General features: G+C 42.0%; 1 long non-coding RNA gene across 2 annotated transcripts in view; it reads left to right on the top strand.

The window, feature by feature from the left end:
- Positions 1-11,953, top strand: part of LOC134337839 (uncharacterized) — a 119,425-nt gene extending 107,472 nt beyond the window's left edge. Inside the window, exons 3-4 of one of the 2 annotated variants that reach the window (XR_010016084.1) lie at positions 7,766-7,927; positions 9,323-11,953. This is a non-coding gene — a long non-coding RNA (uncharacterized LOC134337839). Of the gene's footprint in view, positions 1-7,765; positions 8,217-9,322 lie in introns of those variants that run through there. The other variant, XR_010016083.1, reaches the window with a different exon arrangement.
- The last annotated feature ends 1,275 nt before the right edge of the window (positions 11,954-13,228 follow it).

Raw genomic sequence — 13,228 nt, 5'->3', positions numbered from 1 at the left:
TATTGGTGCTTTTAAAGAATATAAAAGTGGTTAAGTCTCTTGGTCCTGACAAGATATTCCCTAGGACCTTGAGGGAAGTTAGTGTAGAAATAGCAGAGGCTCTGACAGCAATATTTTAAATATTGTTAGAAACAGGGATGGTGCCAGAGGATTGGCATATTGCTCATGTTGTTCCATTGTTTAAAAAGGGTTCTAAGAGTAAACCTAGCAATTATTGGCCTGTAACTTTGATGTCAGTGGTGGGTAAATTAATGGAAAGTATTCTTAGAGATGGTATATATAATTATCTGGATAGACAGGATCTGATTAGGAACAGTCAACATGGATTTGTGCTTGGAAGGTCATGTGTGACAAATCTTATTGAATTTTTTGAAGAGGTTACTGGGAATGTTGATGAGGGTAAAGCGGTGGATGTTGTCTATATGGACTTCAGTAAGGCCCTTGACAAGGTTCCACATGGAAGGTTAGTTAGGAAGGTTCAATCGTTAGGTATTGTTACATGCTCAAGGAGATGTGTTTTTTTTTGTGAGAATAATGTAATGGTCTTTTGGAGGTCACCTGATGAGATTTTCCCGCCGATGTGAGATCATGTGATGACATGCGACCCATGACTATATAAGGGTCGACCCAGTGACGCAGTGGGTTTTAAGTTTGTAGATTTCCAGGTAGAACGTGTTGTATCTCCGTTTCTGTTGCGTGTTTGTTATTATGACGCAGTTTCATTTTTAAAACGGAGTGTGCATTCTGTTGCAAGATACCATTATTATTTGGACTGGAAATTTTTGCTAGATGTGTTGATTTACCTAATTCCAACATTAGAAATGAGAGTGAAGAATTTATCGAAGTTGACAAACGAGTCGGCATCGTTTGGCAGTTTAATAAAGGATCGACCTTATTGAGTCTTCGTTGGAGTAGCAACCTGCATCGAGATAACTCTTGCCAAAAAGGGCAAGGAGTTCATGCAAAAAGGTGCTCTCTCTCTCTCTCTCTCTCTAAAGGAATTTAAGGTCAGTTGATTTAAACTGTTTATTTTCGGCATCGTGAATCCTGTGGACAGAACCAGCAGTAAAGTCTCTCCCAATTGAACATGTAAATCTGTTGGACTTTCGAAGTTATTGCTTTAAGAACTATATTTGACTTTATCGCTTTAAGAACTGTTTTCGAATTTAATGCTTTAAGAACCAGAGCCAAGTGGCGAGTTGGTGAACGGCTGCATATCTGTTAACTTCTGGTTAAAGTTTTCGTTTGTTTTTTCCCTTATCGTTTATCAATGTTTAATAAATGTTTGGTTGTTTTTATATAACCTGTCTCAATTGATAAACATTGTTGCTGTTTACATAACAGTATTAATATTGAAGTAGTAAAATGGATTCAACAGTGGCTGGATGGAAGATGCCAGAGAGTAGTGGTGGATAACTGTTTGTCAGGTTGGAGGCTTGTGACTAGTGGTGTGCCTCAGGGACCTGTACTGGGTCCAATATTGTTTGTCATATACATTAATAATCTGGATGATGGGGTGGTAAATTGGATTAGTAAGTATGCAGATGATACTAAGATAGGTGGCTTTGTGCATAATGAAGTAGGCTTTCAAATCTTGCAGAGAGATTTCGGCCAGTTAGAAGAGTGGGCTGAAAGATGGCAAATGGAGTTTAATGCTGATAAGTGTGAGGTGCTACATTTTGGTAGGACTAATTAAAATAGGACATACATGGTAAATGGTAGGGCATTAAAGAATGCAGTAGAACAGAGGGAAAGGTTGAACAAATTGGGTCTTTATTCTTTGGAGCATAGAAGGTTGCGGGGGGACTTGATAGAGGTATTTAAAATTATGAGGGGAATAGATAGAGTTGACGTGGATAGGCTTTTTCCGTTGAGAGTAGGGGAGATTCAAACAAGGGGACATGAGTTGAGAGTTAGGGGGCAAAAGTTTAGGGATAGCATGAGGGGGAACTTCTTTACTCAGACAATGGTAGCTGTGTGGAATGAGCTTCCAGTAGAAGTGGTAGAGGCTCGATATTGTTATTTAAAGTAAAATTGGATAGCTATATGGACAGGAAAGGAATGGAGGGTTATGGGCTGAGTGCAGGTTGGTGGGACTAGGTGAAAGTAAGCATTTGGCATGGACTAGAAGGGCCAAGATGGCCTGTTTCCGTGCTGTAATTGTTATATGGTTATATGATTATATGGTTATTGTGAGGGGATCCTGAATTACCCCTATGAACTGTGCTTTTGAAAAGAGAGAGAGAGAGTTATTTAACAGCTTGTTTGTAAAAGAGAGAGAGAGAGACAGAGATTAACAGTTGGACTGTCACTTTAAGGCACTGGAAGTGACTTTGGATTTCTACTGAATTTCTGCTGGAGTTGGAGACAGCACCGAGCAGCTCGTAAGTTGCCATGGTGACAGAAGGCAGGTTGTTGATACTTTTTCAAGGACAGTTCGCCTGCTTGTGCATTTCTTTCACAGACAAATGAAGGAGGGATTATTTGAATGACAGTTGATGCTCAGCACGGGAAGATAAAATAGGAGGTCAGATGATACAGACCTCAGACACATGTTTGGACACTGAATGAGCATTGTTGTGCCCGCAGAAAAAGTGGGTTTTGGAGGATCGATCAGGTGGATCGATCAGTCGCTCTTGCAGTGGAAGGATGCAAAAGAGTTGACTGGTGGGGAGTTGTCCATGTGTCCACCCTCGCCTGGGGGATAGCTCCAACACAGAAAACCTTTGTTAAAGTCACAGTCGGTGACTTGTAAAGGATTTCGAAGGACAACAAGAAGATCTACGGCGTCAGCTCACCTGGAGACTCAAATCTCTCCCTCTCTCTCTCTCTCTCCATCACTACTCAACTCAATACCACAAACTGAACTGAACTTTACCCATCATCGTAAGACTGTCCCTTTTTACCCCTAGACTTAAAGAAGCTTGGTTTTTTCATACATATATTTCCACACTTACGGATATACTTACTTATATATATAATTATTGCTAACCTGTTTGATTTATCTACATTTATATTACTGTATTGCATAGTTACTAATAAATATTATTAGCTAATAGCAATACTGGACTCCAAAGTGTTTTCCATTTCTGCTGGTTCTTTATTCCCGTCACGGGGTACGTGACAGTTATAATTAAAGTTAAATAAGGGGAAAAAAAGGAATAAGAACTACTGCTAGAATGTAAGACACAGCAATTTGGTGGAAATGTGAAACAAGAGAATACTAAAAATATCCAGCAAATTAAGGGAGTCTGAAGAACTGTGTCTATAGCAGTGTTAATGTTACATGTTGACACTTGCATCAAAACAGGATGTCCGGCACAAATAACAAAGGCTGATTATCTGAAATTGCTGTATTCAATTTTGAGATCCAAAGCAGCAATGTGCTAAGATGAATGAAGTGCTTTTCCTCAGGATTACATTGAGTTTCATTGGAACAGTGCCAAAGACAGAGGTTAGAGTAAAAATGGGATAGTGAAATGAAATGACAGACAATAGGAAACACTGAGTTGTTCTTTTAGGGAATAGAATGGAAACATTCTTCAAAATGGACACTAACATTGCATTCGAGTTGTCATTGTAGAGGAGATCATTTCATGACCACATGCAAGGTGTTGAAATGGGAGAAGTAATTTTCTACCTCACCTAGAAAGATGACTTTGGTCTCTGACTGGAAAAAGGGAAGAGCTGGATATTTAATCATGTGCTTTAGAAGTAAGTATTAAGATACTTCATGATGTACCATGACTGAAAAATAATCTTGTGCATAATAATAAGGTAAATATTTTTGACTTCACAGTTATAATTTGTATTTTTAGTTTTCACATGGTAGCTCATCCAGGAGATTAAGATGTAGGGGATCCACAGTGACTTTGCCCTTTCGATTCCGAGCTAGCTTACCCATAGCAGACAGATGGTGTGGTTGATAGACTTCATACTGACCGGAGGTCAGTGACTATTGGTGTTCTGTAGGTTTCCATATTGGGATTTCTACTTTTTATGATATATTGAATATTGACTTGACTTCCTGACCAACACACCATGATCAAGATGGGCAGTAACACCTCTGCCAAAATTATTCTCAACACGAATGCTTCACGTGGCTGTGTCCTCATCTCTCGAATCTACTCCTTGTACACTCATAACTACATGGTCATATTCTGCTTTAACTGCATTTACAAGTTTGCAGATGACACCATCACAGTAAGCCTTACCTTAAATAATGATGAGTGAGAGTACAGGAAAAGGGTTGAGAGTTTAGAAACCTTTCCCCCAATGTCAGCAAAACAAAAGAGGAGTAGGGAGAGCAGTGTACATGCTGCTGTTTACGTCAATGGTGCTGAGGTTAATAATTCTAGTTCCTAGGAGTGAACATTACTAATAGCTTGTCCTGGTCCAAACACAGGCACCACAGCTAAGAAAGCTCACTACCGCCTCTACTTCCTCAGGAAGCTGAAGAATTTTGGCCCTCCCCATTAACTCTTGCCAGTTTTTGTCAATGAACCATATAAAACAGTCTTATCTTATGCATTACCCTTTGGTAAAGAAAATGCTCTGTCTATGACTGCAAGAAACTGCAGTGTGTTGTGGACATAGCTCAGCACATCACAGAAATTAAAGTAGAAAGAACCGCTATATGTTGGGAAGAGTGATGGTGGCCATTGTTGTTGAGATATAAGTTTGTGTGAGTGAGTTTCTGAAGAACTGGAATTCAATTGTAAGGGTAGCACAACCAAAATCTGATTGGATGAGGACTAACCAATCAGGAGGGACAGACGATGGAGATCTATATACCACCGGACTAGACATGCCTGGGCGTCATCCCTGATGAAGGTGCCAGAGTTTGTCAGCAAAACATCAGTTAAAATCAATACCTGTACCCAACTGGAAGCATGTGAAGAGTGGATTTAACTATTTTTTTTGTTATTGCCCCTTATTCTGAACTTCCCTGCCAGAGGAAACAGATTCTCTCTATCTCTTCAGTTGTGCTTTATCTATCTCAAATTAGATCACCACGTTTTATGCAGGATCAGTCTATGCAAACTTCTTCATAATTTTTCTAGACTCCTCCTGGTTCAGCATATCAATTTAGAACTGAATCTGGCTCTGTGACTCAGAAGGGCGAAGAAGCGAGCTGTGATAATGCGGATCCATTAGTTAACAGAACAGAAAATAGGTTCTGTGGTTGAGGACAAGATTCCTGGATGTTATGTTGTCTCCCTGGTGCCAGGGTCAAAGACATCTTGGATTGAGGCGGCCTCAGCATTCTTAAGTGGAAAGGTGAATAGCCAGAGGTTGAGGTCCATGTAGGCACCAATGACATGGTATGTAAAGTGACAGGGTTCTGCAAATTGGGTTCAGGGAGAGTTAGGTGCTAAGTTAAAGGGAAGGAGCTCCAACGTTGTGATCTCAGGATTGCTACCCATGCCATGCGCCAGAACTAGGAAGATTATACAGTTTAACTCGTGGCTAAGGAGTTGGGGTAGGAGGCAGACATAAATTTTTGGATAATTGGGCTCTCTTCCAGGGAAGGAGGGACCTGTACAGAAGAGACTGTTTTCACTTTATCTGGAAGGGGACTAATATCCCTGCAGGAAAGTTTGCTAATGCTGCTTAGGGGGATTTAAACTTGAGTTCCGGTGTGATGGGAACCAGAGTGCCAGAGTGGAGAGGTTGTGGAGACAGATATTGTTCAGACCTCATACAAAGTCAGGAATCAAAAGTTTGAGCATGGTGTGAGTAATGTCCTGTGCTGCATATATTTTAATGCAACAAGAATTGTAGGAAAGGCAGATGAGCTCAGCGCATGGATCAACACATGGGATTATGATATTGTAGCCATTAGTGAGACTTGGTTTACAGGAGGGACAGGTCTGGCAGCTCGATATTCTGGGGTTTCATTGGTTTAGATGTGACAGAGTGGGAAGAATTAAAGGAGGAGGGGTGGCATTACTAGTCAAGGAAAATGTCACTGCATTGCTCAGTCAGGACAGACTGGAGAGCTCAGCTAGTGAGGATATATGGGTGAAATTGAGGAATAAGAAAGGTATGACCATGTTAATAGGGCTATCATACAGACCATCCAACATTCTGAGGGATTTAGGGGAACTAATTTGTAAACGTATCACAGGCAGTTGCAAGAAACATAAGTTTGCTTTTGTTGGGGATTTTATCTTTCCACATATTGACTGGGACTCCGATACTGTAGTAGGACTAGATGGGATAGAATATGTGATATGGGGTTCAGAAGAGTTTTGGATAGTGTTCAGTAGAATCTCAGATGGAGACGAGAGGGCATATAGGAGTGTGATACACCAGCTGGTGGAGTGGTCTCATAGCAACAACCTTGCACTCAACATCAGTAAGACTAAAGAGCTGATTGTGGACTTCAGGAAAGGTACAATGAAGGAGCATATACCAATCCTCATTGAGGGATTAGAACTGGAGAGAGTGAGCAGCTTCAGGTTCCTGATTGTCAAGATCTCTGAGGACCTAACCTCGTCCCAGCATATTGATGCAGCTATAAAGAAGGCAAGACAGCAACTATATACTTATATAACTATATATGTCAACAAAAACACTCAGAAACTTCTATCAATGTACTGTGGAGAGCATTCTGACAAGCTGCGTCACTGTCTGTTATGGAGGGTAGGGGTGGGGGAGTGGCTACTACACAGGACCGAAAGTCGCTGCAGAGGGTCATAAGTTTAGACGGCTCCATCTTTAGCACTAGCTTACAAAGTACGCAGGACATCTTCAAGAAGCAGTGTCTCAGAAAGGCAGCGTCAATTATTATGGACCTCCAGCACCCAGGACATTCCCTTTTCTCATTGTTACCATCAGGTAGGAGGTACAGAAGCCTGAAGGCACACACTCAGTGACTCAGGAACAGCTTCTTCCCCTCTGCCATCCAATTCCTATATGGACATTAAACACTAGATGAACACTAGATCACTTTTAAAATATATTTTATTTCTGGTTTTGCATGATTTTTAGTCTATTCAATATACATATATTGTAATTTATTTATTTATTTATTTATTCATTCTTTTATATGATGTGTTGCATTGACCTACTGCTGCTAAGTTAACAAATTTCACGGCACATGCCGGTGATAATAAACTTGATTCTGATTCTGATTCTAATCAGTACATAGAAGTCCCAATGAGAGAGTGTGTGATACTTGATCTGCTGTTAGGGAATGGGATTGGGCAGGTGATAGAAGTTTGTGTAGGTGAACACTTTACATCCATTTATCACAATGCCATTAGTTTCAAAGTAAGTTTGCAAAAAGATAGATCTGGTCCTCAAGTTGAGATTCTAAATTGGAGAAAGGCCAATTTTGATGATATCAGAAAGGAGCTGGCAAGTGTCGATTGGGACAGGCTGTTTTCTGACGAAGTGGGAGCATTCAACAGTGAAATTTTGAGAGTGCAAAGCTTGGACGTGCCTGTCAGAATAAAAGGTAAAGATAACAGGTGTAGGGAACCTTGGTTTTCAAGAGATATTGAGGTGATGGTTAAGAATAAAAAGGAGGTGCATAGCAGGAGTGGGTAGGTTGGAACAAATGAGCTGCTAATGGAGTACAGGAAATGCAAAAAAACACATAAGAAATACATCAGAAAGGATAAAAGAAGGCATGAGGTTGTCTTAGCAGACAAGGTGTAGGAGCGAAGTGATGATGGCGCTAAATGGCGACTCCTTTGCTTGCATCTTTGGAAACAGCTCTATTTCCATCTCTAATATCTTTATTTTTCCCCTTCAGGGTTCTTTTGAAGACCCTGACCTGGAGCTACATGCTGACTACAGTTCTTTGCAGGAATGGGACCTGCTGTCGAGGTTTCATAACTGGCCGTTGTTCAGCACGCCAAGGGCTCGGCTTAAGAGTCCCTAGGATCTCGGAGCTCTGGAGACAGGTGAATCGAAGGTCAGTATCATGGCTGGAGACCTGTGTGGATACGTATGGCTGTGTGCCCAGAGACTCGAGATCTTTGGGAAAAGAGCTTGAAAAAAGCGACGTTACAGACTTCTAACATCGTAAACCAGCAAGTTGTTTGTTTTGTCTCCTCGTTCACTGTGAAATGGAGATACTTCTTGCTCCCTTATTAGGGAGAGAGAGAGCCTGTGGTATGTCGAATGCTGGGTGAACAATGTAGTCTTTGAGGTAACTGCAAGTCTGTGTCTTTACTGTTATTTTGCTCACGCGTGAGTGCTTGGTGGCGGGTGCCGATGCTTTTTATTGCTGGTGACGGGGAGGCGGGGATTGTTGCTTTCTTCCGCTTACGCACAGGAGGGAGGGGATCTGGCGGGGCCTTTGGGGTTCTAGCATTTAACTGTCATTCATTCTTTGTGGCACTCCTCTATTTTTGTGAATGGTTGTGAAGAAAAAGCATTTCAGGATGTATATTGTATACAGTTCTCTGACATTAAATGTACCTTTGAAACCTTTGAGAATCCTAAGGGATTTTACAGATATGTTAAGAACAAAAAGATTGCAAGGGACAAAAATGGTCCTCTGGATGATCAGAATGGTAATCCATGCATGGAGCCAAAAGAGATGGGAGAGATCTTAAATGCAGTTTTTGCATTTGTATTTACTCAGGAGATAGACACAGAGTCCATAGAAGTAAAATTACATCAACATCATGGATGCTTTACAGAAGGAGATGTTTGCTGCCTTGAAGCAAATTAGGGTGGATAAATCCCCACGGCCTGACAAGATGATTCCCTCTGTCCCTGTGGGAGGCTAATGCAGAAATTACAGGGGCCCTAGCAGAGATAATTAACTTATTTATCCTTAGCAAAAGATGATGAAGAAGAGGTTTGGAGCCAATGTTGTTTCGCTGTTCAAGAAAGGCTCCAGAAATAAATCAGGAAATCATGGGCCAGTGAGCCTGCGATCAGTAATGGGAAGTTATTGGAAGATACTTTAATTGACTAGATAAATAGACTGCTTCAGGATAGTCAGCATGGCTTCATGCGTGGTAAGTTGTGTCTAACCAGTCTTGGAGAGTTTTTTGAGGAAGATACCAGGAGTGTTGATGTAAGCAAGGCAGTTGATATTGTCTACATGGACTTTAGGAAAGCATTTGACAAGGTCCCGTGTGGGAGGTTGGTCAAGAAGGTTCAGTTGCTCAGCATTCATGATGAGGTTGTAAGCTGGATTGGCCATTGGCTTTGTGGCAGAAGCCAGAGAGTGATAGCAAATGGTTGCCTCTCTGACTGAAGGCCTGTGACAAGTGGAGTGCCACAGGGAATGGTGCTGGGTCCATTGCTGTTTGCCATATGTATCAATAATTTGGATCATAATATGTATCAGCAGATTTGCAGATGACACCAAGATTGGACATGTTGTGGACAGTAAAGAAGATTATCATGGCTTGCAGTGGGATCTGGATCAGCTGGAAAAATGGGCTGAAAAATGGCAGATGAAATTTCATGCAGACAAGTCTTACACAGTGAATGGTAGTGAACTGAGGAGTGTGGTAGAACAAAGGGATCTGGGAATACATATCCATAACCTATTGAAAGTGGCATCTCAGATAGATAGGGTCGTAAAGAAAGATTTTGGCTCATCGGCCTTCATAAGTCGAAGTATTGAGGACAGCAGGTGGGATGTTATGATGAAGTTGTATAAGTCACTGGTGAGGCCTACTTTGAAGTACTCTGTCCAGGTTTGGTCACCTACCTACAGGAAAGATGTAAATAAGGTTGAAAGAGTACAGAGAAAATTTACAAGGATGTTGCCGGGTCTGGGGGACCTGAGTTATATGGAAAACGTGAATAGGTTAGGATTTTATTCCTTGGAACATTGAAGATTGAGAGGAGATTTGATACAATGAAGGGGTTAACATATGAGGAGCACTGGCAGCTTTGGGCCTGTACTCACTGGAAATTAGAAGAATGTGGGGGGATCTCATTGAAACCTACCGAATGTTGAAAAGACTAGATAGGGTGGATGTGGAGAGGATGTTTCCTTTGGTGTGGGTATCCAGAACTAGAGGGTACAGCCTCAAAATTGAGGGGTGACCCTTTAGAACAGAGATAAGGAGGAATTTTTTAAGCCAGAGAGTAGTAAATCTGTGGAATGCACTGCCATAGACTGCTGTGGAGGTCAAGACAGAGGGTATTTTTAAAGCGGAAGTTGATCGTTTCCTGATCGGTCAGGGCATCAAAGGATACGACAAGAAGGCAGATGTATGGGTTTGAGTGCGATCTGGGATTTGCCATGATGGCATGGCAGAGCAGACTCAGTGGGCTGAATAGTCTATTCTGCTCCTGTGTCTTATGGTCTAACATTGGACCTCTTCATGCTCAGGTGTAACCAGTTTGTCAGATACATTTTAATCGGCCAAATCATCCTTGCCCTCACTGCCATGTTGCACAGATGGCAATCCAGAGATTACTACGTTGGAAGTCCTGCTTTTCACCTTTCTACCTAAATTCTCTCTCCAGGGCCTCCTCCATTTTCCTCCTTATGTCATTGATACCAAGAGGTTTGCCAGATTGTAACGGAAAAGAAATGAACACTTTATTTGTTCCATTCATTGTGAACTCAGTTTTGAGTGTGGTGCCTCTAGTGGCCTAAACTACCAGACCTCTTTGGAAGTTCAATGCTTTTGGATTTGAACTGTTATCCATTCCTCCCCTGCCCCACCACACCCCCATCCCACACCTCAGGGATCTCAGTACATACCCCTGCAATAACACACTGTACATTCTACATGGCTGCATACAGGTAGGGACCAGTGTTTAATTAAACAGCAGTCAATTGAAGTTGACCACTTGGGGCTGTCAATGGGGAACAGAACCACATGGGAGCCTACCTGTTGCAATTCCTGGGCCAGACTGATTCAGAGAATGAAGGACCAGTTATTGATCTAAATGCATCATAATTGTTCCAGGAGGAAAAGCCTTATGACAGTGTCATTGCTGTGTTGTAGCTGTGTTTCAAGTTTATTGATATCAAGCAGATCTGAAAACACATTGTGACGACAGACCAAATTATCAGAAGATTGATGCCGATAAGAGAACAATGGGGGAACATTCAGAAATGTTAATGAGAGATGAGAGGGATTAACGAAAAGGAGACACAGTTCTGAGTATTGTCAGAGACCGGTTGCTTTGAACCCTGAACTGTTTGAAGTTTGATGGACAGGCAGGGGGATAAAAAGGGACGGGTTCGCTAAGACAACAGACACACGACACCACGAGGTAACAAGACCCTGGAAGCGTTGTGCCCCCACAAGTTGGTGACAGTTTTGGAGGTCTGGTTGCAGGAACAGCCATAGACGCACAGAGTGGAAAGGTGCGGTCGGGCGGGAACCCGGTGTGTGTGTCCGCCCTTGCCTGGGTGCCGGGTTCACCGCAGAAGAACGATCGTATCTGGAACGGAGGGGTCACAGTCGGTGACCTCAGAAGACATTACAAAGGGCTCGCCCAAAAACTAACTGCAAGGAATATCGAAGGTCTGTTTGGAATCCGATTTGCATATTCATTCATTCTCTCTCTCCCTCCCCAACGGCACGACGGCGATTACTGCGAACTGAAACTGAACTGAACTCTGTGTCACTTGTGACTGATCATTTTACCCCTAGACTGCGATAGAGCTTGATTGATCCTATTATCATAGTTCCGTGTACAAATGTGTTTATTCATTGCTAACCTGTTGCATTTATATCCTTACTATTAGAGTACTGTGTTACTTCTTTCTTTAATAAAACTTCCTTAGTTCCAGTAAACCAGACTCCAACTAAGTGGTCCATTTCTGCTGGTTTGGCAACCCAGTTACGGGGTACGTAACAACATACAATAAAGCTGTATGGAACTTCTGTATTGCATTAGGTCTATTTAGACTGGTCAGGATATACTGACCAGGAGATGTAGTAGCAACAACTAAAAAGACAAATAAAACAGTTCAGTTAAATATAGTTCAAAATGTATTTACAGTTAATAAATGACAACCATCACCCAGTCTATCTGTGCAAGAGTTTTCTGTAATGTGGGAGAGCAGGTTCGAGGATCCAATGAGTGAAACAGGAGACACAGATTTAAAATGGGTACATTCGGTATTTATTTAAAAATGAACAGTGAAACACTAAACAGGGTGCCCAGCTAAACAAGTGTTTAACTGAATAAATAAGCTACCCAAAACCACTACACTGTACAATGTTACCCTTTAAATGAATGGATACTTGGCTAAAACTCCCCAATTTATAAAACCCAAGAAGTAAGCATGCTGTGAATGGATACTTAACTAAACAATCGCCCATCTACGTCTGCAATGCTCTCTCTCAGTGCTCCTTCAGTGCTGGCCATGACTCTGAGCAGGAAGTGGGTCCTATAGATGGAAGGAAAGAAGAGGGTGACCCCTTCACATGTGCTACCTTTTATATCACCCCCCCCCCAGGTGCCTGAAATGGGAATGGGCGTCATGGTACATAATGGGAAAAGAGCATTGCAGACTTTAAGTGAATCAATCAGCACAAGGGTAGTGGTTTTCAACTAAAATAAGCCATGACCTGACAGGAAAATCATCCCTCAAAGGTTGTGACACTGTGACAATCTGCCCCTCAGGCTAATAAACTACAGATACAAGACAGAAGTATAATACCCAGTATTATAAGCCCAATAGTTACCCTCTAGTATATTATAGTAGTCCACCAACCTTCCAGTGCCCCAAAAGGCCACTAACATACTCCCAGAGTGAAATAATTATGGAACTGGTCCCTTACTTTCATAATTTTGTTCACCGACTGTTTAAAGTGATCAGCCAGCTGAGTGGTGTTCCCCGACTCGTCAGGAATGTAAGTGCAGCAATCTTGACTAATAACAGCACAAGTACCACCCTTCTCTGCAAGCAGGTAATCTAAGGCCATCTGATTTTGCAAGTCGACCATTCGAATAGCTACCTCCTCGGCAGATATCTGGGTTAATGCTTCCTCAGTATCTGTTTCATCAACCAACATTTCTATTGCAGAGATCATGTGTATAATTTCCCGAGACAGCTTAGTGGTACCATACATGGGAAAGGCTATCATCTAAAATGGTTTTGCCTCCATAATAGCACTCTTATTACACTGACCAACATAAGCAGGGTGTTCATCTAGATGACTGAGGTGATGTATCAAAGGCACCACATATCCTGGAGAGCAGCAACCGTACCACCCCATTGGAAGCCACGGATAGGCCCGAGAGCCGCATATCCAGTAAGTGCCGTTCAGCGTCC

This window comes from Mobula hypostoma, chromosome 25 (genome assembly GCF_963921235.1).
Source record: "Mobula hypostoma chromosome 25, sMobHyp1.1, whole genome shotgun sequence".
Lineage (NCBI taxonomy): Eukaryota > Metazoa > Chordata > Chondrichthyes > Myliobatiformes > Myliobatidae > Mobula > Mobula hypostoma.
The sequence above is the reverse complement of the archived record's forward strand: the minus strand, read 5'-3'. Positions and strand labels throughout refer to the sequence as shown.